The 27074-nt window shown below is 43.3% G+C and overlaps 1 long non-coding RNA gene across 1 annotated transcript; it reads right to left on the bottom strand.

The window, feature by feature from the left end:
- Nucleotides 1-11: 11 nt before the first annotated feature.
- On the bottom strand, nt 12-26490 carry LOC133226047 (uncharacterized). The gene is made up of 4 exons (XR_009729374.1): nt 26266-26490; nt 7908-7976; nt 2156-2229; nt 12-1361 (listed from the first exon to the last, which is right to left on the bottom strand). It is a non-coding gene; the product is annotated as an uncharacterized LOC133226047 (long non-coding RNA).
- Between the last annotated feature and the right edge of the window lie 584 nt (nt 26491-27074).

Here is a 27074-nt window from a genome sequence, read left to right as displayed (position 1 = left end):
GATAGTTTCAGACTGCTAGCAAGACATGCAGTAAATTAGCTGCTCTTAAGCATTGCCTGTTAACAATATTAAAAAGCAAGGCTGTAAAGCCCAGCTGACAGGTTTAGGCATCCAACACAGGCTCATCCTTTCTGGAAATGCAGACTCTAATGTCCGCTCTTGCCCTCCCCAAATCTGCTCCCAGTAAGGTCATTTTGTCCTAGCAACCATTAACTGAAGCCCTCTGCCCTGCTCTGCCTTTTAGGCAGGGAGCAGCACACAATGAACTGTCCCTGTTGAGCACAAGTTTTCTACATACATTTCACCCAGTGTACTTGTTCGGCTGTCACACTGCTTCACATAAGAGAAGTCATCTGATATTGTTACTGACACACTAGTCTAGCATGGCATTTAATATCAGGCTTTATATAACTCACCGGGATGGCAGAGCAATCTCAGGTAATCAAAACAAATGAAGACAGCCTGAATAATGCATCTGTTAAATCTAAATAACATACAGTGGACACCTTTAAAGTGTTTTCCAGGAAAATGTGACTCAGGTGCAATATTGATTGAGAAGATAAAGGCAGGTGGTTTCGATTCCTATATTATGGAAGCAGAGAGGGCTTTGATAATGTAACAATCATCTTTTGTTATTTTGCTGCAGTCCAATACAGCTAGAATCAATTTTTCATTGTACTCGTTTACTGGAAAAGGGGATAATGGCAAGGACAACACAGCTTTAATAGAAAGAATAAGTCATGATTTAATTCAGATGTTGTACTACAGCTACAAGTTGGAAGATAGATTTATATATACAGAAACAGTACAAAGGAGCCTGCATGCTTTCGAATAGAAGTCATGGCTCTGCATTTCTATTTATTGGTGGTTAGGTGGAATGATGCAGCATTATCCTGACAGCAATAAGAAGCCAGAACCTTTTAAAGTGGGGGAAAAGACAGCTGTAGGATTATGAGCCATCTTTATCAAAACATAAAGGGCAATAGGAAAAGGGCACATTTAGGTCTTCATTAATATTTGTATGTAAGTAAAAATGACAAGCAGAAATACCCAAAGAAACGCTGAGTTCCCAGCCGGTGTAATGCTTTTCTGCACAACTGAGAGATTTCTCCAAGATCTCAGGCATTTGTGATACATGGAAAGTACTCAGGATGATAAAATAATGATTTTCTATTTTTTTCCCCTTTTCCCCTGGCAAAATAGATTGCTTCATGACTTCTTGAGTGAAACACAAATCTAAGAGTGATAGTGTTTGGGGCTGGATTAGTCTCCTGGGGTTGCAACCAGTGTATGAAATTTCATAGCTTTTCCAAGGAGTTCAATAGTGCTCTTCTCTGTGGCGAGACGCTGCTGAATGACCCCTGAAACAACACCCCACAGACAGCACTTCATGAGATTAACACCAAACTTTAGCCCAGAAATCTCTGCATGGCATTATTTCTAAGCAGCACTCATTAATGCCAGCCTATGCCTGAATTTCAGCACAGGCTTTGGAGGAAATCAGAGTCCAGAGTCAAGCTTTAGAGCTCATTTCTACCTCTGTAATAGACCTGCAGCTGAAACTCAGCCTCTCCTTTTAATGACAGATAAAGCAGACGAAAGGGGTAAAATCCTTCCTTGGAATTTCAGGCTTTTGTCTAAAAAGAGAGTCTGGCCTAGTCCTAACTCCTTGTAAGCTGACTCCACATTCCTCTGAGGAGCAAAGAGAAAATTAAGAGCAAACTAAGAAAAACCAGGGCAAAATGAACCCCTTCCCCATCAGCAGCAGCATCTCAGGTGCATTTCTGAGCCTTTTTAAAGCTATAAAGGAATTAGACTCAGCAGGACCAGCTCAGGACCCAGTTCCAGCCTCCAGAGAGCACACCTGGGATTTATGAGATACATGGTCCAAGAAGGAAATCCCTGTAAAACCAGATCTTGGGGAAGACGTGGTATTCAGGTGAGTACTGATTAAATCACGTGAACTCACAAGTTAGATATTTCTTAATCCTGTCTCAGGTCAGAGGAAGTATCTGACCAGCTCAAATCTAGCAACCACGTGAGTGTGATGGAAGCCATGCCCTTCCAAACACTGCTTCGAGCTCCCCCAAACCTCTTCATTTCCAGGTGAAACTTCACACTGAAATAAGAAGATGGGGTAAAATCATTAGCAAACCTTTCACACCCTGGTTCTGTGCCACTGGGAAAGCTGCCTGTGATCTGAAGCATGGTAGCAGGCCCACTTCTGGGCTAGAAAGAATCAAAGATTGACTTCCTTACACATAGAGGTGTTTCAGTTCCCTGGCAAGAAAACAAGCCTGAGACAAAGCACACAAAGGACCCCAAGAGCGGCAAGAATGTCACTAGTAGTGCAATGCATTAAAGAAGATCATTGTAACAAATCAAGTTCCGAAGCGTGACTTCCCCTTTCATGGAGAGAATGGGCTGATTCGTTCCCCAAACAATGGAAGATTTCACGGCGGCTCTGGAACAGATTGCTCTGTTTGCTCCATTACTCACAGCTCGTTTGCCACGTTCAGCAACAAAGGCAAAGGCTAAACTCATCTTATTTGGTGTCCACAATTTAAGACAAAATAATCTAGCTCATAGGAAATGAGGAAATTCTCTGTCAGCATGGACTCAGCTTCAATATGACTCATGACCTGTGCACTATTTTGCACTATGTTGATCCATCTAGGAATAATTGTTGAAACTTTATGGATTTCTTTTGCTGCTGGAAAAAAGCCCCACACTTAAGCCATGCTCTATGACTGTACCCTGATTTAAGTTGCAGATCTCAGTAGGACACGACCATTGTATTTCTGGGGCAGGTGCAGGCCTCTTGTATGACATATATCAGTACAGTGAGTTCTGGGTCCTAAGAGAAAAGGAAGGTTTTTGCATGCTTGGCATTTCCTGGCATCCACATCATACCCAGTTTTGATATGTTGTTTGGTTGCTACCAGTTGGCACTAGTGAACTATCATTTAACATATAAAAGCAAACAAAGATTACTGTATGCAACCCATTATAGAATCATAGAATAGTTAGGGTTGGAAAGGACCTTAAGATCATCAAGTTCCAACGCCCCTGCCATGGGCAGGGACACCTCGCACTAAACCTCTCACCCAAGGCCTCGTCCAACCTGGCCTTGAACACTGCCAGGGATGGTGCATTCACAACCTCCCTGGGCAACTCATTCCAGTGCCTCACCACCCTCACAGGAAAGAATTTCTTCCTTATATCCAATCTAAACTTCCCTGTTTAAGTTTTAACCCATTACCCCTTGTCCTATCACTACAGTCCCTAATGAAGAGTCCATCCCCAGCATCCCTATAGGCCCCCTTCAGATACTGGAAGGCTGCTATGAGGTCTCCATGCAGCCTTCTCTTCTCCAGGCTGAACAGCCCCAACTTTCTTAGCACTCAATCCCACTGTCCATGTCAGCGACAAAGTTGTTAAACAAGACCGGTCCCAACACCGATCCCTGAGGGACACCACTCGTTACTGGTCTCCAGCTGGACATTGAGCCATTGACCACAACTCTTTGTGTGCGGCCATCCAGCCAGTTCTTTATCCACCGAGTGGTCCATTCATCAAATTGATGTCTCTCCAATTTAGAGACAAGGATGTCGTGTGGGACAGTGTCGAACGCTTTGCACAAGTCCAGGTAGATGACATCAACTGCTCTACTCCTGTCCATCAGTTCTGTAGCCCCATCATAGAAGGCCACCAAATTGGTCAGGCAGGATTTCCCCTTAGTGAAGCCATGCTGGCTGTCACCAAGCACCTTGTTGTTTTTCATGTGCCTTAGCATGCCTTCCAGGAGAATCTGCTCCAAGATTTTGCCAGGCACAGAGGTGAGACTGACTGCTCTGTAACTCCCCGGGTCATCCATTTTCCCCTTCTTGAAAATGGGGTTATATTTCCCTTTTTCCAGTCATTGGGAACTTCACCTGACTGCCATGATTTTTCAAATATGATGGCCAGTGGCTTAGCAACTTCATTTGCCAGCTCCTTCAGGACCCGTGGATGGATTTCATCAGGACCCATGGACTTGTGCATGTTCAGATTTTTAAGATGGTCTCAAACCAGTTCCTCTCCTAAAACTACCATTCGATACTATCAGCATCTCACATCAATGCTTTCTGATTTACAGCTTTAGGAAACCTTCCAAGAGTCAGCAAATGACTTGGAGCTGCCTGAAAATGGAAAGGAAATATCTCCAAAGGCTAGTATACATGGATCACACAGGGCTTCATGTTCAACTTCATCCCACTACGGAACTACCAGCAATTCCACTATGGAATTACCAGCCATTTAGCGTGAACACACAGCTGCTGCTCTGCAAGAAGAGACCACATCATTCCACTCCATGCAGCTACAAAGGGATTTCTTTTCACAATACAGTTCCTAGGGTGAAATTTCAGGCTCCTAAAGACCAGCTCCCTCTGCATCTTGTTTCAATAGCAGTACAGGAAGAGAGACTATAGGAAGATCAACTCTGAGACATTGCCAGTTTCCCTTTCCCCACATGATTTTAGTGAAATTTTGTGCCTAAGAAATACTATAGATACAAGGAGATCATTCTCCAACCTGCATATGGGCATAGAAAAATGGGATGTTCACTTTGATCAGAATAATAAGACTTTCAGAGACTGGTTCTGAGGCTGTTAATCATATTGAGTATAGTATAATTCTAGGAAAAATCCCATGGTAACCCATATATTTATTAAGAAGAATATTTTCATTGTTAATACATCAGATTTTTACTTTTATCTGACGTGCTCAGTGATTATAACATAGTGTTTGCATATGAAAGAGTAAGAAAGGAGTGTGTGTTACAGTCTACAGAGGAAGGATTGAGGATGGAGGGGTGTTTGCATTGGTAAATAGTATTAGAAGTAATTGTTTCTAAAAGCATTCAGGTGCATCTTGTTTTGCTTCCATGTAACTAAAAAGGAAGCAACTGATTTGCAACCTGGGATTTGAAATAGCTGATAAAAAGCCAGAAATGTTTTGATGAAGCACTTGTTCAGCAGCTGTGATATCATGCAGTACCTGTTGGGCAAGTGCCAGGCTATCTGCTTAATATCTGGAGATTGACAACTGTTAGGCATGTGATGAATGGCAGGTTGGGAATGTACACACAGTACCTGGACTGCAGACAGGCCTAGGGAAGATATCGTCAGAGACATAAAGTGCAGGTCTGAAGTGAAGACTGTGATCAGTCTGCTGTTACTCATCTCTTATGTTGAGGTTTCTCTGCAAAGAAAAGGTCCTGAAGGCATCCTGACAAGTGCCCTCTGATAGCTTTGCCTTTGACAAATGGTGGACAAAGTTCCTCCTGAGCTATGCAGAAAAACCCAAAGCATCCAAACCTCCCAAGAATCCCATATCCCAGGCTTCCTCTGCTTTTGCCTGTGCATCCTAGTCATAATTCCCTCCTCAGCGACCCAGAACATTTGTGTTCTGCACAAGGACAAGAGTAATAAACCCCAGCACACAATTAAAACAAGAACTCCCACCACACATACATACACAAAACTCTCTCCCTCCTTCATTTACTCTGTGTGCACGGTCCAGAAGCCATCCTGGACCATGTCCACCAGCTTTAGTCTGAGCCCCACAGACTCCTGTGGAGCCAGTCTGGGCTCTGCCCTCCTTCCCCAACACTCTGGACAGAGAGACCCCTTCTCCGCATTCCACATTTCCCTCCCTGGCAGCAACACAGCTTTTGCAGAGGGCACTGTGACATTACCAACCAATAGTGCTTATTGCTCTGTGAACACCCGCAGTGCCATCAGTTACTTAATGTAAGGGCCACCTGGGGGAGACCTGGTCTCCCTGGCACACAGTGAGCAGAGAAGGCTCCTTCCATAGGTACCCGCTCTAAATTGCCTTGTGGAAGAGCTTGTACCTGCCCACTGACTCTACAGCGAGCCTATGGAGACTAAGCTCCTATTTTAGGCTTGAATGCAGTCCTTGCATGGTGTATAGTTGGGCAATCTCAGAGCATAGCACCAAGGTGTCAGTCATCAGCACTTTGAGACATGTATATGTTCATATGCACATGTGCATATACACACACACAGAGCAGCCAGGATGAAAAATGGAATCCACAGGACTAAAGTCTCAGCACCTCCGGATTTCTCTTCTGGAGAACACCAGCACTATTTCATCAGTAGCAGCAGCCCAGGGAAAGCCGCTTGACTCCACTGGTATTAACTCCTGCTTTGCTTCCCTAATCTTTTTGTTTTCAGTATTGTCAAATAACAGACATGCAGAGAGAGATGGAGAATTCCAGCCTAAAAGCCCTTTTCTCTGTTAGAGCAAGTGTTATCCCTGAGGTCAAGGATTGTCTGAATCAATAACACACCAATCTCAGTAGCCCCATTTAAATGGTGAGTCAGTTCACATAATCCAACCACATGTCAGATGAAAAAGAATGGTTTAGCAAACACTTTGCAGTCATCTGCTTTTTAGAACTTCGGAGTAGTAAATTACTGGATATCAGCCTATTGCTGCAACTATATATCTTTACACAATAGCAATTTTTCTTAGAGTTTTCTCCTGCTCAGCTGCTTATCAAGTATTTTTATATACCCCATATTTATTTTCAAATACCGTTTGAAAGTGTTCACTGGAATTTTGCCATCTACAGAAGTTTTAAAGGACTAAGTCCAACCAGACTTCACAAGAGCATTTCTCAGGCAATGAAAGCCGAGACAAAGAATTTGGTTGCCTAAAATTCAGATTGAAAACCAACTTGCCTCCAGCCCAGTTCTAATTTAGGAGCAGCCTTTGCCTCCCAAACCAACTGCATTCAACTGGGCTGCTTTAACCACATACACCTCTGTCAGGAGTTTTAATACATACATTAGTTAAATTAACCAAAGTTCATATATTGCCCTGTTTTCTATCAGAGTGATAATAACTTTCCTGCCTAGCTTCTCCTCCTCAGCACCAAAAGCAGCCGAATCCCACTGACTGCTGGGGCAGAAGAAGGGAGGGGTAGGATGCCCAGCAACACCCCATAGCGAGTCCTGGGGACAGTCAGAAGGGGAACTTGCACTGGAGAGGTCCCCCTAAACCCATCCTGCCCCCTAAAACAGGGGGAAGGACCAAAACACACCAAGGCACCCCCCATCAGGCACAAACCTGCATGGCCACAGCTCCCCCTTCCCTACAGCAGCACTGGGACACGGCCATACTTTACCCAAAGCAAGAGGTCACTTGAAGTTACAATGCCTCTCAAGCAAGGAGCATGTTAAAATGGGGTGGGGAAGGAAACCTTAATTGAGAGATTTGGTAGGTAGACCTTTTTGTCTACAGAAAAGGCCAAAATATCTAGTGGCTAGAAGTCTACCCCCAAAAAGGCACCAAAAATGTCTAAAGCAGCACAAAAACATCTCTGGTATCATGAAAAAAGAAATCATTTAAAGCTGTTTTCTGATTTTCTTGTTCAGGTTTTCTTTGAGAATGCACAAGAATGCCACTGCCGATACTTCCTTTATTTATGTGAGTCTCTCACAAAGGCAGGAGAGCAGTCAGTGAACAGAATGACAACAGCAAACCCTTTCTCTTGCCCATTGTAACTACAAGTGGTATGTGTATAATGATTTGCTCTGGGATCACTCTGAAAAACACGTGTGAATTTGAATCACGTATCTGATGTTCCAGTACAGAAAACACCACGCTCACCCCAGAGCAGCTCTGAATCAGTCCTTACGAGCCCAAACATGGTTAAGATTTGGCCTTCAGCAGCCAGCATGCTGTAACTGCATCACCAAGACACAATGGACAGTAAACCAAGCATTCCTGGGAGCAAACAGCTGAGCAGGGATTGAACTCTATTATATGGCACATTTCTTGCCAGGGGATGTTTTTGGTAGGTACCACATACCTGACAGCATGTCTTTACTTACTCTGTGTGGAAGAGGAAAACCAGATCCCTTCTTAGAACTGAAGAATTTCAGCCAGCCACAACAGAGGGGCTTTAAAGAAAGGAAAAACCAAAATCAGTGCTGGCTGTTAAAACACTGCAAGAGAGAAGAGCAGCGCTGTGATGCCCATCCTACAGCACCAGACATCAGCAGTGCTGGTTTCTGACAGGGATTTTTAGCAGTTTCATGTGAAAGTTAAACTAATACTGCTTTTATTCTAAATGTCTGGTTTTACATGAGCATGAAACCTCCAGGGAAACAGTTGGTGCATAAGTTACTGCTTCCCTGTCGAAACTTGCCAGCAATGGAATCTATTGTGACACCCTGTCTTAAGCAGATGGATACCATAACTGACATTAAATACAATGCAGGGTCCTACTAAAACTGAGTGAAACCTGACACAAGCATCAAAGTTCTGCAAGTGATGCAAAATTTACTAGGAGCATTGTCTTTAGTGTAGGTATCTGGGAGCATGTGTTGCACTTGCCCCACAGCCAGGTCATTGTGGCCCTGATTTTCTGCTCATTTGCAAGCATCTGTAAATCCCAGAGATTAGGAGCTGCTTGGTAAAGCTCTGCTCGTACCTCTCAATTGGCTGCTGTGGAAACAGCGATTACAAGTTAAATTTCATCATGCTTAAAAATAATCCTCTTTTTCTCCCTCTGGTTTAAGGTTACCAGACTTAAAAGAAGGCAGCAGACAATTAGGAAGGAAGGGAAGCAAAGCTGCAGGCTGGGACAATGCGTACTGCTCCTGCTCCTTCTTCACAGGCAGTGCCCCTTGGCTCCACCAGCATCTTTACAGTGGTAAAGTCACAGCTGAACCTCAGAAGCGTTCCACAGGTCAGGTCTTTACATCCATAATGGCCAGAAATCCTCAATATTGCAGGGGGTTTCTGGAAGAAGTAATGTCTCAATCACATTCCTACTATGGAAGCAAGAAGAACAAGGCCACTCAAAGGAGTACTTGCAGCTTGCCCCAGGGACAAGAGCTGATCTTCTCTAAGCCTCAGGCTGAGATTTGATGTTGCACCGCCTTTGGCTTTCAAATGCATCTAATTAAAACAAACCAGTTCTCTCCCTTCTCCCAGTTACAGACATCAAAACTGAAATGAGGACGCTGGTTTTGGATAAGAGTAGACTGAGGAGGCTCATGGTATGGGTTGAAATCTTGCCATTTCATTCTCCTCTTTTCTTTCCTAAAGAAGAAACCCAAACTTGTAAATATATTCAAAGACCCAGGCCATTTCCCACTGTAATTTATGCTTGCATTTGGGTGAGTGTATGTATGTTTATGCCTTTGTTAAAAGTATTTAGGAATTGGAAAACGGGAAGTTTCTTGTACTCAATTGGATCATTAATGGTGATTTTTAGGAGCATTCAGATGAAATTGTCCCATTGCAGCTTTATCTTTCCTGTCTGCTTCTTTAAAATGTGCATTACAATCCTAGGTTACTAATATCTGAGGAGCAGAACACAGGCACTCTTCGAGCTGGTCTCAAAGAACAAAACAAGATTTAAGAACAAAAAATATCGCTTAAGGAGAGAATCATCCCAGCTCTTGAGAAATACAAGTGGTGGTAAGACTGCTATCTCATATTTAAGCCAAATTACAAGCCCTGCTCTTTCTTAACACCCTGGCAACTAAACTAAAGACTACCATTATCAGTCGGAACCTGAGCAGAAAGAGTAAGTGCCTAGACCAAGGTAACAAGTGCAGGGGAGGAATGCAGCCTCATGACTATGTTGTGTGCTAGATTGCAAGCCAGCTATTTAGAGCTATATCCTTTCCTCTCAGCTAAAGCCATCTGTGTACAATGCAGAATTAGAGCATCCTTAATGGCTGGGCCACTGCTGTCTTATGGCATGAGAACGTTTTTGCTTCCTTTTCTTGTTCCTAAGGCATGTTGAAATACTACAGACTCACAATTAAACTCTAAAACAAAACTAGGAAGTTGTCGGTCTCTACAAACAACTTAGCTTTTTGTTTTTACTAGATTCTGCCCCCTATTAATGTGCCCTGTGAAGAAAGCGCATTAAAACTCACAACCCCCTCTTCTGAACTCCACATGGTATAGATTATTTAACAAAGTCTTGATGCTTTATCAATAGTAAGAATCATTTTGGGTAACAATATAGGGAGAGCATAAAATTCTCTTGCTTTACACACTGTGTACCAGGGTGTCCAGTTGCATCTCTGAAGAGACCCACATCACTTGATCTCCACATCACTGAGACAAATCTGTCAATCCAACACTTGCATACCTGGGCATCTTTGGTTGGTGACTCTTGTCCAGCCAGACAAAACAGAGGAGCTCATTTCACATGTGAGCTTCATGGTCTGCAAGAAGGAAAGGTCAAAGGGTAGCAGGCAAAAACTCTTTGCCATTCAGTTCTAATTTCCCTCATCAATTATTAAACCCTCCCTTATGCATTTCCATCTTTGATAGTCTTGTGGGTATGAAGTGTAAGTCAATGGATAAGCTAATTGCAATAAGCAGAAGTGGTATTTAATGCACTGGACACTTTCAACAGCAAAGTAGTTCTAATTAGTGTTTCTAACTGATGTGACAGCAGTTTACAGAGCGCCAAAATAGTTCCTCATTTGTCAAGTGGGTCCAAAGCTTATGGCAGCTTTCTGATCATCTCCCTTGCCGCAGGACCTGAAAGCACCTTCAAAAAGCTTTCTCTCATTGATCTTTAGTCAGATGCTGACTGAAAGGCACACAGCTTTGCCAGAAAGAAGACAGATAGATGCTGCAACAGCACGAAAATGTCACTCGCTTAATGAAAAAGGGTATCTGTTCATAACCCTTCTGTATGCATGTATATGCAGACACATGCAAGCCCAGCCCCTAAGAGGCAGTGAACAGAAGCAGTTTTATTAAGCATCTGAATGTGTGTGTATTGTCTGCATAAGCTCATCACATCAGCTCATACGACATCCTTATGCATGCATAAATATGACATCACACAATCTAGAATGGCAACGGAGACTTTAAGAGGTGCATTAAGCTCTTCCCTCTAGATTTCTCATTGAATATGAGGCATCGATGAACTACAACATTAGTTTCAAAATGTCAGAATTTACTTTCCTTGCTATGATTTTTCTTCTGCTCTATCGATAGTTCAGCCATCCCGCTGTTCTCCGAGGGCTGAGCGAGTAAATGATGGCATGTCAGATAAAGAGCAATATTTGCTGAATACAGTGTCAAGAAAGTTCAGAGCAGTTTTCCCTTTGTTACACTTGTTTTATGGCCATCACTAAATAATTAAATATTGTGGTTAGTTACGGGATGAACTATGACATTTTCCTATGCAGCTCAGATAACATTCAAAAAGAGCCCTAAAAGCATTCATGAGAGGGAAGAGAGGAAGGAAGGGCTTCTGGAAAGTGTTTGTAAATTCGCTGCCAAGTGGGTCTGTTAAAAGCTACTCTTTACTGAAACACATGCACTGGATAGCAGGAGCAGTGTTGATGTGGTACAACCAGAGATATTTTGACGATACCATATGCAAACCATAAACTCACTTGGCTGCTCAAGATCCACCTGTGATGGATGCTCCAGAAATTTCCCTGTGCCTGAAAAAGGGAACAGCAAAGAAGCTGAACAAACAAGCAGAGTGGTACTTGCACTGCTGGGCTGCCCATCTCCCTTGGGTCCAACACCAGATGGCTCTCACCACATATCCTGGCTCGTGGGGTTGTCCTGGCAGCCAAATACCTGGTGCAAAGCAGCATCCTTGCCCTGCTGTCTCTCATCATCACTCCTTCTCTGCTGTGGTTCTTGGGAACAGTATTGAAAAGCCAGCAGATCCTTCAGAAGTGCTGAGTGAAGCCTCCACTGGTTCATTAAGGAAGATTTAGGACTACTCTTGGCTCCCTACCTTAGCCTACGTCAGCCTTGAGGGATACACTGGCCCCCAGTCCAGCCTGTGCGCTTCCTTCAAATGAAAGCTGAATTGAAAATGTATTATTTGCACCATATAAGGGTTAAGCCAGTAAGAAAAAATAAAGAACAGAAAGAACAACCCTGAAACTAGATACTGAAACTGAGGCAAAAAGAAAAACCTACCAAACCCCATTTTCTTTCAGCACAGCAACAGGGGCTTCAGTTTCTCAGACTCCAAAGGTCTGGTGCAGTCAGGAGCTACTTGACTGATGTCAACTCTCCTTTCTCTCCCAAGGCTAATTCCCAGCCTAAAAAACCCCACAGGGTAAAGATGGTTTTCTTGATTTTTAAGTACGGCTTTCTTGTCGATAACTGTTAGATGCTTGATGTTCCATTGCTTAATATGAACAGCAGCTCTGGGACATGGCCATACTTTGCCCAAAGCAGGAGGATTTGAAGTTTTAATGCCCCTCAAGCAAGGAGGGTGTTAAAATGAGGTGGGGAAGGAAACCTTAACTGAGGGATTTGGTAAGTAGGCCTTTTTGTCTACAGAAAAGGCCAAAATATCTAGTGGCTAGAAGTGCCCCAAGAAGGCACCAAAAATGTCTAAAGCAGCACAAAAATGTCTCTGAGATCATGAAAAAGAAATCATCTAAAACTATTTTCTAGCTTTCTCGTTCAGGTTTTCACTGAGAATGCACAAGAATGCCATTGCCAATACTTCCTTTATTTGTGTGGCTCTCACAAAGGCAGGAGAGCAGTCAGTGAACAGAATGACAACACCAAACCCTTTCTCTTGCCCATTGTAACTACAAGTGGCCTGTGTATAATGATTTGCTCTGGGATCACTGAAAAATACATGTGAATTTGAATAGACATGTGAAACAAGCATGACACCAAAGAATACCCAGCTGAGGATAAGGCTCTCTGTCCAAAGAGGTAACCATTCCCTCCCTCTGAAGCCTATCCCTGTAAATATTCCATAGGCTGCAAATATACATCTGCAGTAAGAGCCATTTCAGATCAATCATGGAGGCTGAGACAGATAATTCGCTTGCAGGAGACTACAGCTCAAAGTGCATGGAAGGCTATGTCACTTAGTGCAGCACAGGCAATTAGGAGTATGGAAGGGACCGGGTCAGAACACAAGTCAGAAATAATAGAGAGTATGCACTAATTGGAGAAGCTTTTTATTTTATTAGTGCTTCCATGTCACATTAGTCAAAAGGCTCAGGCACTTAGAGAGTGGCAATGCCTGCCCAGTACAGAGCCATGCACGGCTTCACATCTCACTACCTTTGTTTTCTTCTCCCTGTGCTTTCTGGACTCAGGACCCTGGCTCCCATGTCATTGTTGTTAGCATCAGCCTGGTCACCTTTCAGAGTTTACCTAGTTAATGAATAAGAAAAGGTTATTTGGCTAAAGCACCATCTGGAACTCATTACTAAGCCAAATCTCAGTGACTGAACCCTGTTGGCTTTGCAGCTTGGCTTCACTGCAGCACGAGGGAGGCAACTGCATCCTTAAGCCTGTTCTGCTGCCAGATGTACCCATCCCACCCCCGAGTCTCTGCACACTCCATGCTAAAAGGTGGAATCAGCATCACTTCAATGAACAACACCCCAACAACCAAGCTATTGCTCTGAGCCAAGTGAGCATTGTCACCTCCAACACAGCACAAGACCCTCATGGAGGCAGAAGAGCTGGTGGGGCAGCATGGTTAACAAAACAAAGACTTGTGCTTGCCATGGGTTGCTCTAATGGAAGGTACTTGCATGCTGGCTTTCAGGCTAGGCAGAGGATGCTCGGTGATTCTTCCTCCCTTTGAAACTCCCATGCTCATTTGTTCCATGCAATCCAGAATGCAGGGCAGCTTTGTTTAGATTTAAAAACGCTGCTAGAAAACTCTCTTTTGCAATGGAAGTGTGCTCTCAGCTTCTTCTGATGTTTATGGCTTTGAATAGCACATAGATTGTGGGTGATGGAGCAGGAGAGCCTGTTACACAGACTCCCCTGGTCTTGCTTCTCATTTCCTAAAGAGCTTTGTAGCACACAGGACAGAAACAGCCAAAGCACCATTATTCTACCATAGTTTAGGATGCTGTTTTGGAGAGTGCCATGTCATGGGGATCCGTCACAGAAACCCTGCTATATTGCACTTACTGTATTTCAAAACATGTTATTACCCTGTTTAGGTCTCAGACCTCCATAACAGTTGTCATCTTCCAAGCCCTTGTCTTAATTATTGCTCTTGTATTCTAGAATTTGTCCTTTTGTCATTTGATCCACTTATTGACTTTCTGCTCTGATCCCATTTTGTGTTGTCCCAGTGAGCCTCCCTATCCTTTTATCAACTAATGCCCTACACTTTCACACTAATTTCTTACTAAACAATAACTCTCCAGTTTCTTTTGTAGGTCTAGATCTGTTATGAATATTAATAGCTTCTCCCAAGCTCTATTATTTGTGGGAGAGAGTGCCGGTGTTTGATGTGTGGCTTTTTCTTGAATATGCTACTATCTCTGCAGTTGGGGTTTGGGTGCCTTTTATGTTTTCCTGCCAGATTCCTTTTTTTTCCTTTCCATCCCTTCCCTTTTATTGCAGAGCTAGAAGCTGTGTAGGACCTTTAAGCATTTTTCTTTATTAAGCAAGCCTTCTCATACTGGCAAAGTCTATGGTGATTTCTGCCCTCATTGTGGACTATTTCTGTACACTCCCTGAGGGCACCAAGCCATTCAGGTGGTTGTGTGTAATTTGTTTTGTACTGTGGAATTCCTGCCATGCCTATATGTATTTAGACCACAGGCAAACCAATAAAGTTGTCATAGAAACAAAGCATTTCATGAATAAATCAATCCATAACAAACTTGCAAACTTTGAAAAACCCATTGTGCTTTAATAACACATCTATTATATATACACACACTAATCATGTTTGCAATGAACAATACACATAAGTTACGCATCCTTTTGGGTTGTCCTGTGGGGCATCTTAACAAAGATATTTAAGATTTTCCTGCATGTTGTGCATGTCTCCACAGTGTGGAAGGATGGAATTGGATGCTTGCATGAAAATGTAACAGCAGGAATTTTCCTCTTTCTGTTTTGATGTGCAAGGTAGAGGTTCACTAAACTCTGAATGCCTTTATTTTTTACAAGCCAGCGAGCATTGAAAGTAGCAGTGCAGTAATTCTTTTCCTAGTCACAGACAACTTAATAGGACTTCATCCACTCTTCACGTAATTAGAAAAAAGCCCAGTCAATGGGAGCCTGATAAAAGCAGATAATATTGCTGAAAGCTGATAATACAAGCAAAAGTTCTGAGGCTGAGAAAATCTTACCATCTTTTATTCCAGTTAAGTCTTACTGATACACAGGCATCTGAGGTGGAAATGCGCTAGAATTGGTCATTATCCAGCCTGGATCCTTCGCCACTTTGTACATCATGCTTTCACTAGCATTTGGGTGAAATGGATGCAAAATACCACCTATCAACATAGTACTCTGCTTGCCTGGGAGGGAATGGCCAGGCCAAAGAGGATGGAGATGTTTTGGAGTGTCTCAGTCTAATAGTCCCCTGATTCCAAATGGATATTCAAGCAATAAGGTACAATCTGCTGCAAGTTGAACTCTTTGCTACCAATGCAAAGCCAAAGGAGAGTTCTTCAAGAGTGAGAAATTTGCCTACAAAAGGCAAAAGAAAAGGAGTACATGCTTCAGGATGCAGGGGGAATACAAGAAATAACACTTATTATTAAAGAATGGTTATCTTGGTATTTTGCTGCTGATAGGTACATATGATATGCCCCCATATAAAGGCAGCTTTAGGGGGCCTATCACTAAGGGGGCCCAGAGACCATAGCAGGCACGCTCCAGAGCAACATACATCAGTGTTTGCAGAGGAAAGGGCAAGCTGAGGTGTCTGTTACAAGGGAACTATCTGCCTGCTCCATACAACAGCACCAGTGGAAGCAGATAGGAGCAACCGGGTTAGTCTTCAGCATCTGTCCCAGAGAATGTGTGCCTGAGTAACAAATTCATAGTGTAAATGGGTAGCAGTATATCAGAGCACATGAATCTGCCAGGTGCGAGATAGAAAGTCTCATTCTGCTGATTCCAGTAATTAAAAAATAGGTCAGAGTTCAATATCCCTCTATAACCCATTAATGTAATGTAAACTTGGTTACAAATACCATGAACTATCTATACATCTCACTTCAAGGAGACGGGCTGAAACAGCAAGGAAAACCCAAACAAATTGGAATGATGTGTTTTATAACTACAAGTTCAAAATTGTCTCTTTCCTTCGCAAGCCACTGAAGTTCATTTTCTGGTGTCTCCAGGATAGCCATTAACTGCCTGGCAGTTAAGAAAATTCCAAGTATTTCTTTCATTATATTCTGGGATACATACAAGGAGACAAAGCAAGAATTGCAGGAACTCTGCTGCACACTGAGGCAGCCTGTTTCCCTGCAGAATTCTTCCCTATTCATTATGGGAAGGTTACAGTAAAGACCTTGCCTCAGACATATGCTGCAGGTTGAGGGATTTCTTTCAGTGAAGACGACAGAAGCTCTCAGTCAGTCAGTGCTGTCCAGGAACATGCTATAGGGAGCAAAACTCGAAAGCAGAAATAATCTGCTTTCCAATTCACAGAGCCTTCTTTTAACTCCATATTTTCCAGCTATGTCATTTCCATAGAACAATACATTACCCAGTAATTAGGTTCATTTATGGAATCAAATCAAGGCTGTCTACATTTCTGCTGGGTAATGTTCTTCACAAACAATCCTCTCTCCTGGCTCCTCTGATTATTTTATGATTCCTCTTGCTTCTTGTCAGTACAGATTAAAGGTAACACATACTGCTGGGAACAAACATAATTTTCCAGCAGTAGCATTTTGTTTTCCTTAATAATTAACAAGTGCTGCTCACTAACCTTCCAGTCTAAAATGCGCACCTTATTGAAAGGGAGCGGACGCAGGTTCGAACAGCTCACTTGGGATATCAAAATAAGAAGTGTGATTAAAGCATTAAAGATTTAGAAGTTGACATTAAGGGATGAAAGGTGGAATTACTGTAAATATAAAACTGCTCAGCATTAAATGGGGTGTGTTGCACTTGAAACAGTCTTTCAAAGTGCTAACATTTCAGCATTAATTATTAATAGAAACTGACAGCTCGTTTTTAATTTGAGCCTAATGACAAGGTTCCTTAAGAGATAAATACAACGCGCTGGCTCAGAGGGGTTGTGGAGCTTTTGAAAGGCTCTATGGGTTGTCTAGGCCTTAATCTGCAGATTACTTGTCAAATAACAGGCTGTCCTCAGAAGGAAAGGCACCCCTGGTGAGCATCAGCCTGCCTCTGCAGGGTGGCACTGACAGCACTCGTGCCCTCTGCCATGGACCCAGACATGGAGAAGGTCCAAGGGCGCATCACTGGCCCCTCCTCATGGAATCACAGACTCCCAGGTTGAAGGGACCTCAAGGATTGATTCTTCCAACCTTTCCAGATAAAACATGACTTACATGGGACACCTCAACACCCTGTCCAGCTGAATCTTAACAGTGTCCAGTGTTGGGAAATCCACCTCTTCCCAACGGATACCATTCCAGTGGCTGATTGTTCTCACTGTGAAACATTCTCCTCTTGTATCGAGTCAGCACCTCCCCAGGAGTAACTCCGCTCCCTTCCCACCAGACAAGAGCTTTGGGAAGCATGGGTCTCACCTTTTGAGTGCTCTTCTCATCAGACTACAAATATCATGCTACCAACCACTAATTGCCTGATGCCTTCAGTACAACCACACATCTCCTTTTCCTATTTGTCATCATGGAGTTATGCCACTTATACCACCTCGGTTGCCATCACTCAGGGGTTAAGTCACTGCCACCAGGGATGCCATGAAGACATATACCAAAAAGAAAAGGACAGGACCCCAGGGTCAGGCTGGGTAGAAGCCGTTGTTGCTGCATTTCCTCCATTGCTCAGAATAAACTTTTCAAGTGTCAATGACAAGTAAAAATGCCATCATTTTATTTCTACTTTTGAAACTTTTATTACTATAAGCAGTGCAAAAAAATGTAATATAGATATGAAATAGAATATATTCAATCATAGTTACATCATAGAATCACAGACCGGTTTAGGTTGGGAAGGACCTCAAGATCATCCAGTTCCAACCCCTGCCGGGGGCAGGGACACCTCACACTAGAGCAGGGTGCTCCAAGCCCCTGTGTCCAACCTGGCCTTGAACACTGCCAGGGATGGGGCAGCCGCAGCTTCTCTGGGCACCCTGTGCCAGCACCCCAGCACCCTCACAGGGAAGAGCTTCTGCCTTAGATCTAACCTGAACTTCCCCTGTTTCAGTGTGAACCCATCACCCCTTGTCCTATCACTACAGTCCCTGATGCAGAGTCCCTCAACAGCATCCTTGGAGCCCCCTTCGGACACTGGAAGTTGCTATAGAGGGAAAGGCATATTAAATATACTTTTTGTTAATAGGAATCTTTGTGGTAACACCTCAGATGCTCCTTTGGGACATTAGAAATCTGCTAGGAGCATAAGCTCTAAATAAACAGGCAGAATGAGGGTCAAGCTTAGCTCATTAGCTTTGGCAGGTGTAAAGGCTCATGAGTGACAGTGTACTTTCCTTCCAGCCACACAAGCAAATTGCAGCAAGGAGTGTAAGTGAAGATATATGGCTACTGCATTCCTATAGGGGAGGTGAGAAATGGGGAAGATGGCAAGAAATTGGATGAAAGAAATGGGGAAAATAAAATGAAAAAAAAACCCACCCCATGTTTTAGGATATAGTTGAGAAAAATGTTCAGAAGTAAGGAAACAGAAGGAACACACTGATGGTTTTATCTGCTCTTACTGACACATCCAGAATTCCTTAGGGGCTGGAAAGAAATGAGGCAGCTTGGAAGCTGGGCTTTCACTGTGCTCAACCCTGTCACACAATACAACAGGAATTAACTTGTGTCTATGAAAAAGCAATATTTGGCAAAGGAGGGCACTGAGGCTGCAAGGCTGTCAAATTAAAGGACACTCAGAGAAGAAAAGCACTTGTATACTGGTTAATTCAACCATCAGTGTAAAGGAAGAGTAAGTAAGGGTAATAGGGAAGCAAGCGAAATCATTGCTTGAAAATACAATATGATTGCACTGGGAAGCCTACCGATGCGAATCTTTTGGGGCTTGGGTTTCCTCCTTCCTTAGTGCTTTTGTTCTGTGTCAAAGGAACTCGCACTAGAAGTGGCACGGAAGGAGTACCAAAGTTATAAGATGGCTTTTTGTAAAAACATTTAACTAAAATACTCAGAACATCACTTCTGGTGCTACCTTGGAGTTAGTGTTCATTCAGTTCCCTTTTGGCAGTTGCAGCTCCTCTTCTTCAATAGCTTATAGGAAACGTGATGAAATCAGGTGCTTTCCCCATTAATACCAAACAATCTAATCCTGCCTGCTCCTGGTAGTGCCCAAGTACAGCATCTCTGAAGTCATTAAAACCATCGCCTAGCTAGAATGTTTGGTTTTGTTGAAGTGCCTCACACAGTATGTGCCTATGTGTGATCTCACCCAACAGCTACACACCTGTACTCTGGCAACTGGGAGAGCTAAGCTAAAAAAACCTTTATATACAGAACGAAATTGCTAAATTCACCTAAATGAAGCATTTAAAGCTATTTGCTCTCCTAGATATTACTCAGGACTATTTGCCATTTAGGTGGTGTTAGAGAAGTGTGAAACATGCCTGATGAAACACAGCTATGAGAAAGTCAAAGCTTTTTTCTACAAGTCATTCTTTCATGAAAAATGAGGCTTTTTCTGGTAAAAAAAATGTTGCCAGTGTGTGTATTCCTAAAGCATATTAAGAAATGTACAATCAGGAGCAGCATGCTGTTCTACCTTCTGCTCCTTTCCTTGAGAAAGCTACTGTCACAAATAGAAATGGGATCTGAAAAGACTCGGAGAGTGAGTGTTTTTCCAGGAAAAAGAAAAGACTTCTTCCTCATTGGAAGATGTGATTCCAGGGATGACAAGGCAGTTTACAACTTCAAGCATGTCTTCCGAGTTTCATAAAAGGCAGGAACAACAGCTTCAAATGCCCAGCCCTCAAGTATTCAACCCTTTAGTAACTTTGCCTCTTAACTCCTTAATGCCTGCTTTTAGAAGCTAGTTTTAATACATATATGTCACTTTCCATATGAGGATTCACATACAGGATGGGTAGTTGCTCTGACAGCCTCATCCCATTTCAGCTTTGAGAGCCTTCTGGGTTCCCCCATCATATTTTGCCCATACACCCACCACAAACCTAAAGCGCAGGTTTCCTGCATCCCAACACAAAGGCACCTCTCCTACCTAACAGGAACACACATGTCCTATGCTGTGTTTGGAGGCTGCTCATACTACAGCATGTGCCAGTATATTCACTTGGTACAAGATGGGAGTTAATCTGTATTTTGGCCACAGAACAGATGAATATGAGGAAAAGGGCTGTAATATACTACCTACACATATCTCTTGGAGACTACACAGCCTGCTCCTGCAGAAAGTGCAGACATCCCAGCTTTATGACATTTTAAATAAGGGCAGCAAATGTTGATTTTGCACATATCTTACTACATCAGAGCCCTGCAGCATCCTCTTGAGGGCTTTTAAACTAGCAATGCATAACATAAGTGATCTGCCTTGCATGCAGACTAGAAAACATTCCACTTCTCGTCTTCCTAACCTCCCAGCCACCTCAAATGAACTTCTATAAGACAATAGTGTGGCTTTGAGCAGATAAAAATGGCACACTTTGTCTCAGCAAGTGCAACAAACCTTTGCTGGCAGAGACTTGAACTCCCTCCTGACTTCTCCACTCCACAGGAGAGCCAACCACCACCAGCTCTCATGTATACCTACAGGGTAATGCCTCACACCTCTAAGCTCAAGGCAAAAATGTTGTTATCCAACAATACATTCATAAACAAAACAAAGCGGAAGGGTAGTTCTGGAAACACAAAGCATTGTGCTTGGGTTTCTCATTTCAGTGACATTCTCTCTTGAATGCGTTATGAATCTGCAGTGGGTTTCCATGAGAGGTAAAATAGCCTCATTAGCCATCTCCTTGCTTACATTACACAGTCCCCACTCAAGGACAGACCTTCAGCCAGCACAGGCCCAAGCTGCATCCCTTGATATAACTGGAGCTTTTCTGATGTGCTGCAGATAGGGATTTCACTCCTGCAGCTCTGGTGTACGTGAGAGCCCTTTTCAGTACATGCTTTATGGAGGCAGCATTAATGCAGACACAACTCCCTGCTCTTTGAAAGGCAGGCACATCTCTTAGCAGACATCTCTTATAATCTGACTCCAAAAATTCATACACCTGAAGGGACCCAAGTGGAATGGCAACAGGAGCCTTTATTATTATTATTTCATCTTGTCAAGATCAGATGAGAAGGTGTGCAGTTCTGAAGTGGCACACAAAGGCTGTAGTAGTGGGAGTTTAGGAGGCTCTGCCAAGCAAGGAGAATGCAAACTGCATGTTTGAAGCACTTGGCAGTAGGCTATGCAAGTCTCTAGGAAGCGGTGAGACATAGGGAGCGAGGAGGAGATAAAACCAAGGCATCACAAAACAAGCCTGAGCCTTGCAGACAGGCAGGGAGAGGCACAGGGCGTTAGCCCTCAAGCAAAGGCAAGCTCGAGTCCCAGTCTGTGGCATTAGAGGACAAGGGGACATCAGTGTGGAGATGTCTGGGAGACAGCTAAGATTTGGGATAAAGAATAAATTGAGTTAGGAGTTGTCAAATAGGAGCAGCAGGTTAAATCACACAAGAGGAGCTGGGGTAGCGAGAGAAATGGTCCTGTAAACCACAAGAATCGATAAAATGGAGTTTAAAAGAGAAGATGCTTCTTATAGCAGTGTTGACTAATAAAAATTGAATGGGACAATGAAAACCAAGATGGAGCAAAGCAAACACAAATCACTGCATAAATAGGAAGTTCTAGTATGTGTCTTCTTGTAGACCAAAGACTTGGCTCATGTAAACTGGCACAGCTCCACTGAAAGCCAAGGATACCCTTCCCATCACTGACCCAGGCTCAGATGCAGCTTCAGATTTCTCTAGGCTTCTTGTGCACTGCTCCCCAGTGCTTTATTAACTCCATCATATCACACGTGCAGGCATATAAGCCTAACACCATGGTCTTATCACTAACCTTAAGAAGCACCCATAAATTGTATTTGAGGAAGGTGGTAGAAGGGGGAGAAAAAGACTCATATTGACTTTTATACATTACTGAGAGATGCTCCCATAAAGAAAAAACTAAGGAGGCTTAATTGTGTAATTGTTCAACACAGTGATTTACTGTTCAATATGGTAAAGCTTATCGTGTAACTTCATTGTGAAACTCCCTGATTTACTGTGAACACAGCAGAGCTTATCATGATGTAACTGTGCTGAGGGAGACTTGGCACCAGCTTGGGGTAGGGTTTCACAGACCATTAATGATGACTGACAGGTTCATTTCAAATGACTTATAAAGGAGTTCATTGTACAAAACCATCATGCTGTCTGGGTGATATTCAGATATTTTAACTTCAGCACTGTATAAACACCCCTTACCACCAGGAAATTACAAAACAAGCACATATATTATGAGGCTGGATTGGTTTACATTTCTCTTGTGGTTTATGTATTATTGTTAAAGTCAGCCTTCACATTTTCATGGTCTATAGATGAAAAATGGAAGCATTTCCCTTTCCCTTCAGATTGGGCTGGGTGAGATATGCACAACCTTCCAACCCAATTATGGAATGTTAAATGCTCTCAGCTTTGGTAAAATATTTTCAGACTCATAAATCTGCATTTTTGAAGGCTGGGAAACGTGTCTGTAAAGTACAAAGTGGGTGTCTGACAAGTCAGATAAAGCCCAACATAAAACCATATAAACACCACTCAGTAATTGTTCACCTGGTTCCCTTTCGCTTGGTTGGGCTTAGCAGTGTTGCACATTAAACTTGAATATGATAAACCCCTGCTCCCTGCGCAAGCCCATGCTTGAGGGGGTCCTACCAATGGAGCTGGGGTCAAGAAGTGGCTGCTCCAGGTGAGAGGGGAGATGCCATCAAATGTGGGTGGCTCTGAGCTAGTGCCATGCTGGGACTACAGAGAAATAAAAACACACTGGTTTTTTAGATAAAATACTGGAAAAGAATGGATGAAACCACCACTGGAATTCCATGGACAACATATGGAATATTACACACAAACTTGAAGAAGTCATCCAGCAGCTACCACCAGGTGAAGTTCACTGGCAGATTTTGTCATCAACAGGGAGAGAAGACTGAATGCTTGCAGTCTGCATTGGCCAAGAGCTATTCTAAATACTCTGCTTTGTAAACAGTGACATCTTTGCACAAGATCAGTTCCTCTCACTTGGCCACACTATAAACTGTGGATTATTCTATGGTGGAAGAGCTCATGCATCAATCTTGCTAACACGAGTAAAAGGAAAATCAGAAAGTGCCTAATGCCCAGCTTACTTCCAACAGCCCAGCACACATCACTGTACAGCACAGCCACTGCATCTTCTCCTGTTGTTAAGACAGGTGGATTTTTCTTTCCTTATTCTGGACAAAATGACCAGCTGTAGGTCACCAGATGCTCCCTGTGCACACTGCACTGCTAAGGATGCCCATCTCTGAGACCCTATGTATCAGGGCAGGCTCTCTTCCCCAGTGCTGAGGAGCTCAGAGAAGCCTCACAGGGAGCAAGGTACAACCTAGAGTCTTTTCATGCTGCCATAGCCATGACCATCCCTATTCAGTCAGGTCTAAAATTGGTCAGTGGGCACAGGCTGTAAAAGCTGCAGCTGGAAATGGCACATTTTGTGCATCTCCAACAACTCTGTGCTTCTGTGGAAGCGCTCAGCTGAAGGGGGGCCCATGAATACCTGCTGATGAGGGAGTGTGATGAGAGGCAATGGAAGCTCATGCCATGCCCTAAAACCATGGCAAAGAGTTGGTTTGGTTTAGAAATAAGCTAAATTCACTACTAAGGTGTTTTCAGATCACACTATGCTTGCCACAGCCACAAGAGGAGTCTTAAAGTAATTTATTTCTTAAGAAAACCCTCAGTTTTCATTGTTAGTGTCATAGAAAAAAGCCCAAACCCCACAACATCAAGCCTTGCACTGTCTCAAGCCCAGATCAGTGAGCCAGCATAGACACAGAACTGCCCAGACTTGCTTTTTGCAAGGGATCAGTGATTTACTTATATTTACAGTGGAAACCAGCAGGATTTCTGACTCTTGTGATTACCTTTCAACACTGTATAATGCTGAGTACCCACTACAAAGGGGACCAAGGGACATGCTTCAGATTAAGCACATGACAAAGTGGTCCAAGAAATCCGAGCCAAGGAAGCGTGCAGCAATGCCTTCTGCAGGTGCTTCCACAGCATCATTTACCCTCCAGCCTCCTCATCTGCTAATATGATTCACTGCTATTTTACCACTGCACTGGCTGACCTATTACAAACATATCTGGACATACAGCTGTACCCTGGGATGTACAGCTAACTCTGCTCCGTCACATTGATTTAGGGAACAGGAATGTGCTTATCTAAGAAGGTAAAAATCACAAGGCAGGAAAGGAACAGCTGGCAAGTCTTAAAGACAAAGGGGAGGCTCTCCTCAGACACTTTTCCTGTATAATTTATGCTATAGACATTTCCCTCTGTCTAATTGCCCCATTTCAATCTAATGTCAGTTAATCAATGACTTCTGCATCGCATGGAGGAGAACTCTGGATGCGGAACAAACGCATAAATTTGGTCTGCCTTTTTGCAGGCTCTGCTCACAGAGCTTCAGCTTTCCCATTCTCTTTCTGGAGTTGTGATTTCTTCTCTTTTGACTCATCCCCAGCAAACACCCACACTCTCCCTCTTGAGTCACAGTGTTTTTGTATTTTTAAATCATGATTACACTCCTGTAAAATGTAGGTTTTTCAAGTGCCTCGCCAATGCCTTTTACTATTATTGTTTTGTTGCCCTGCTATTTTTGCTTCAAAGGTCTGCTTCTCAAGGTGGCGAGATCCCAGATGTACCAGGAAACAAACACTGTGACTTTCTACCTTGCTTCCAAAGGCTTGTTTTCCTGCCTTTGCTTCCCTCACTCAGTACATTCAAGAGGACTTTCAAAATGAGAATGTGCTATCCTCAAGAGCTTGCAAGGACCCACAGGTTTGGGGTTTTAATCTTTAAAGCAGTTGGAAGCAAACATGTAGAGATTATGCCCATTAACCCCATATGTAAATGGTCTCAGCTGGCAAGTGCTCCAGGTTACAACTTTGTGGGATGAGGCCCATGTTCTTCTATTACCTTCACAATAACACTACTCTTAGACACATCCAAATTCACTTGTAGACACCCTGAAGGACACACTGCACCTATCCCAGATAGACAAACACTTCCTTCTCCCTCAAACTCACTCTATCTGGAAAAAATGATAGAGATTTTTTTTTTTTTTTCCACAGTTCCTGAGAAATAAAAACTTTTTGGGAAATCTGACAGAGTTGAACAGTCTGAGTGTGACCCTTGATATGAACAGGCAGTTTTCCTGCCTTCCTCTGGATCAAACCCAGTAATAAGATGGACAAAAGGATATTCTTTAGAGGTGAAATAGATGACACTGTTGTCCATATTTCTCAACACAAAGTGCTTTTCTCTTCCACTTCTTTAAATGGCCTACACATTTGTGTTGCTCTGCTCAATGTCTGAAGTAGTGCCCCAGGCTTCTCAAGAGCTGGGTGTTTACTGAGGGGAATTTTAACCTGATCCATTCTGCTACAGATCACCACAGCTCTTCTTTTGAAACCCTCCATGGGATTTGGATCAACTCACTCATTGCCTAACACACAGTTTTGAAGACAGCAAACTGAAGCAAACCCTCCAGTTTCGTTTCAGTGCTCAACCACCACCACCCCATCTCTTTTACCATGGCCATGGACATCAGCAGGCTCATGGTTTGATTTATGAAACTCTTGAACAACAACTTGGATTTGCACATGGAGCAGGTAGACATGAGATCATTCAGGTGAGCAAGGAGATGGGCCCCAATGACCACAAACACCCCTTAGCCACAGAGGAGACCAATTGAGAGCAAGAACTCAACAGCAGCTCTGCATCAGCTCAAGCTTCCCTAGGGGAACTGCAGTTCCTGTATACCCATGTTTCTGGGGCTTAAAGACTTGAACAATAGATATAGAAAACTAGCCCATGCTCACATGAGCTGACATGGGAAGCGCAATCGCTCTGGGATATTAAATGTAGCTGCTTGTTTAGTCTCTTAAAAAATTCCATTCTTCTAATATAAAACAGGGGGTACAGACATGGTCCAGGGCAGGCTCCTCCAGGTTAAGTAAACTTCATTAACAGATTTATTTACCTTGATTAATCCATGTCTTCTTCCAGCAGGGCAGGGAAGCAGGAGCTGAGGACAGAGCCAGTCCCACAATGGCTGATGAGGACAGCAGAGCACCTTCAACCACAGGCTCCCATTAGACAAGCTCAAGGGGCTGACACAACTCCAAGGCCAGCGTGGTGGTGAACCCATAGGTCAGGATCAGACACATTCCAGAGGCTGTCACCAAGCCAGGAGGTCCATGCACAGACCAGAGGGCAAATGAGCGGAGTGAGGAACAAGGAGTAAAAGACCAATCTCTCTACAGCATTACTCAAAACAATGAAATTGGGCCATGCCTGAGCTTAAATAGTGCTCCTGGCCCACGGGTGGGCTGGGAGGCTCCAGATGAGGCTTGTCAGGGCCATTAACAACAATCAGAGCCTCAGGACACCTGACTTATGGTTTCATTTCATTTCCATCCACATTCACAGTGTGTTTTCACACGTTTCATTTCTATCCACATTTAAGTGAGTGTTTCAACTGCATTATACCATGTGCCTAAAAAGAGAATAAACCAACACAATAATGAAAAGCCGCCAAAACAAACCCCAGGTACCCCAGTGAAATTATTGAGAGAGGCCCCTATTAAAAATACCAGCTGTGATATGGAGCCTTGGTTGGGATATGAAGTTTTATTCACTGTTTCCTAGTCAAACCCAGCATTCTGCACAGGGAGCTACAACAGTGCACGATCAAAACCTCCCCTTGTTTACTACAACAGACTATTGTGCTCCATCACATTGTTGCTGGTACAGAAAATACTTAATATCAGTTTTGTAGTTCCAAATTAC

The sequence above is a fragment of the Neopsephotus bourkii genome, unplaced genomic scaffold, assembly GCF_033783945.1.
Source record: "Neopsephotus bourkii isolate Nb327-2 ecotype Australia unplaced genomic scaffold, CSIRO-AGI_Nbou_v1 NB_1768, whole genome shotgun sequence".
NCBI lineage: Eukaryota > Metazoa > Chordata > Aves > Psittaciformes > Psittacidae > Neopsephotus > Neopsephotus bourkii.
The sequence above is the reverse complement of the archived record's forward strand: the minus strand, read 5'-3'. Positions and strand labels throughout refer to the sequence as shown.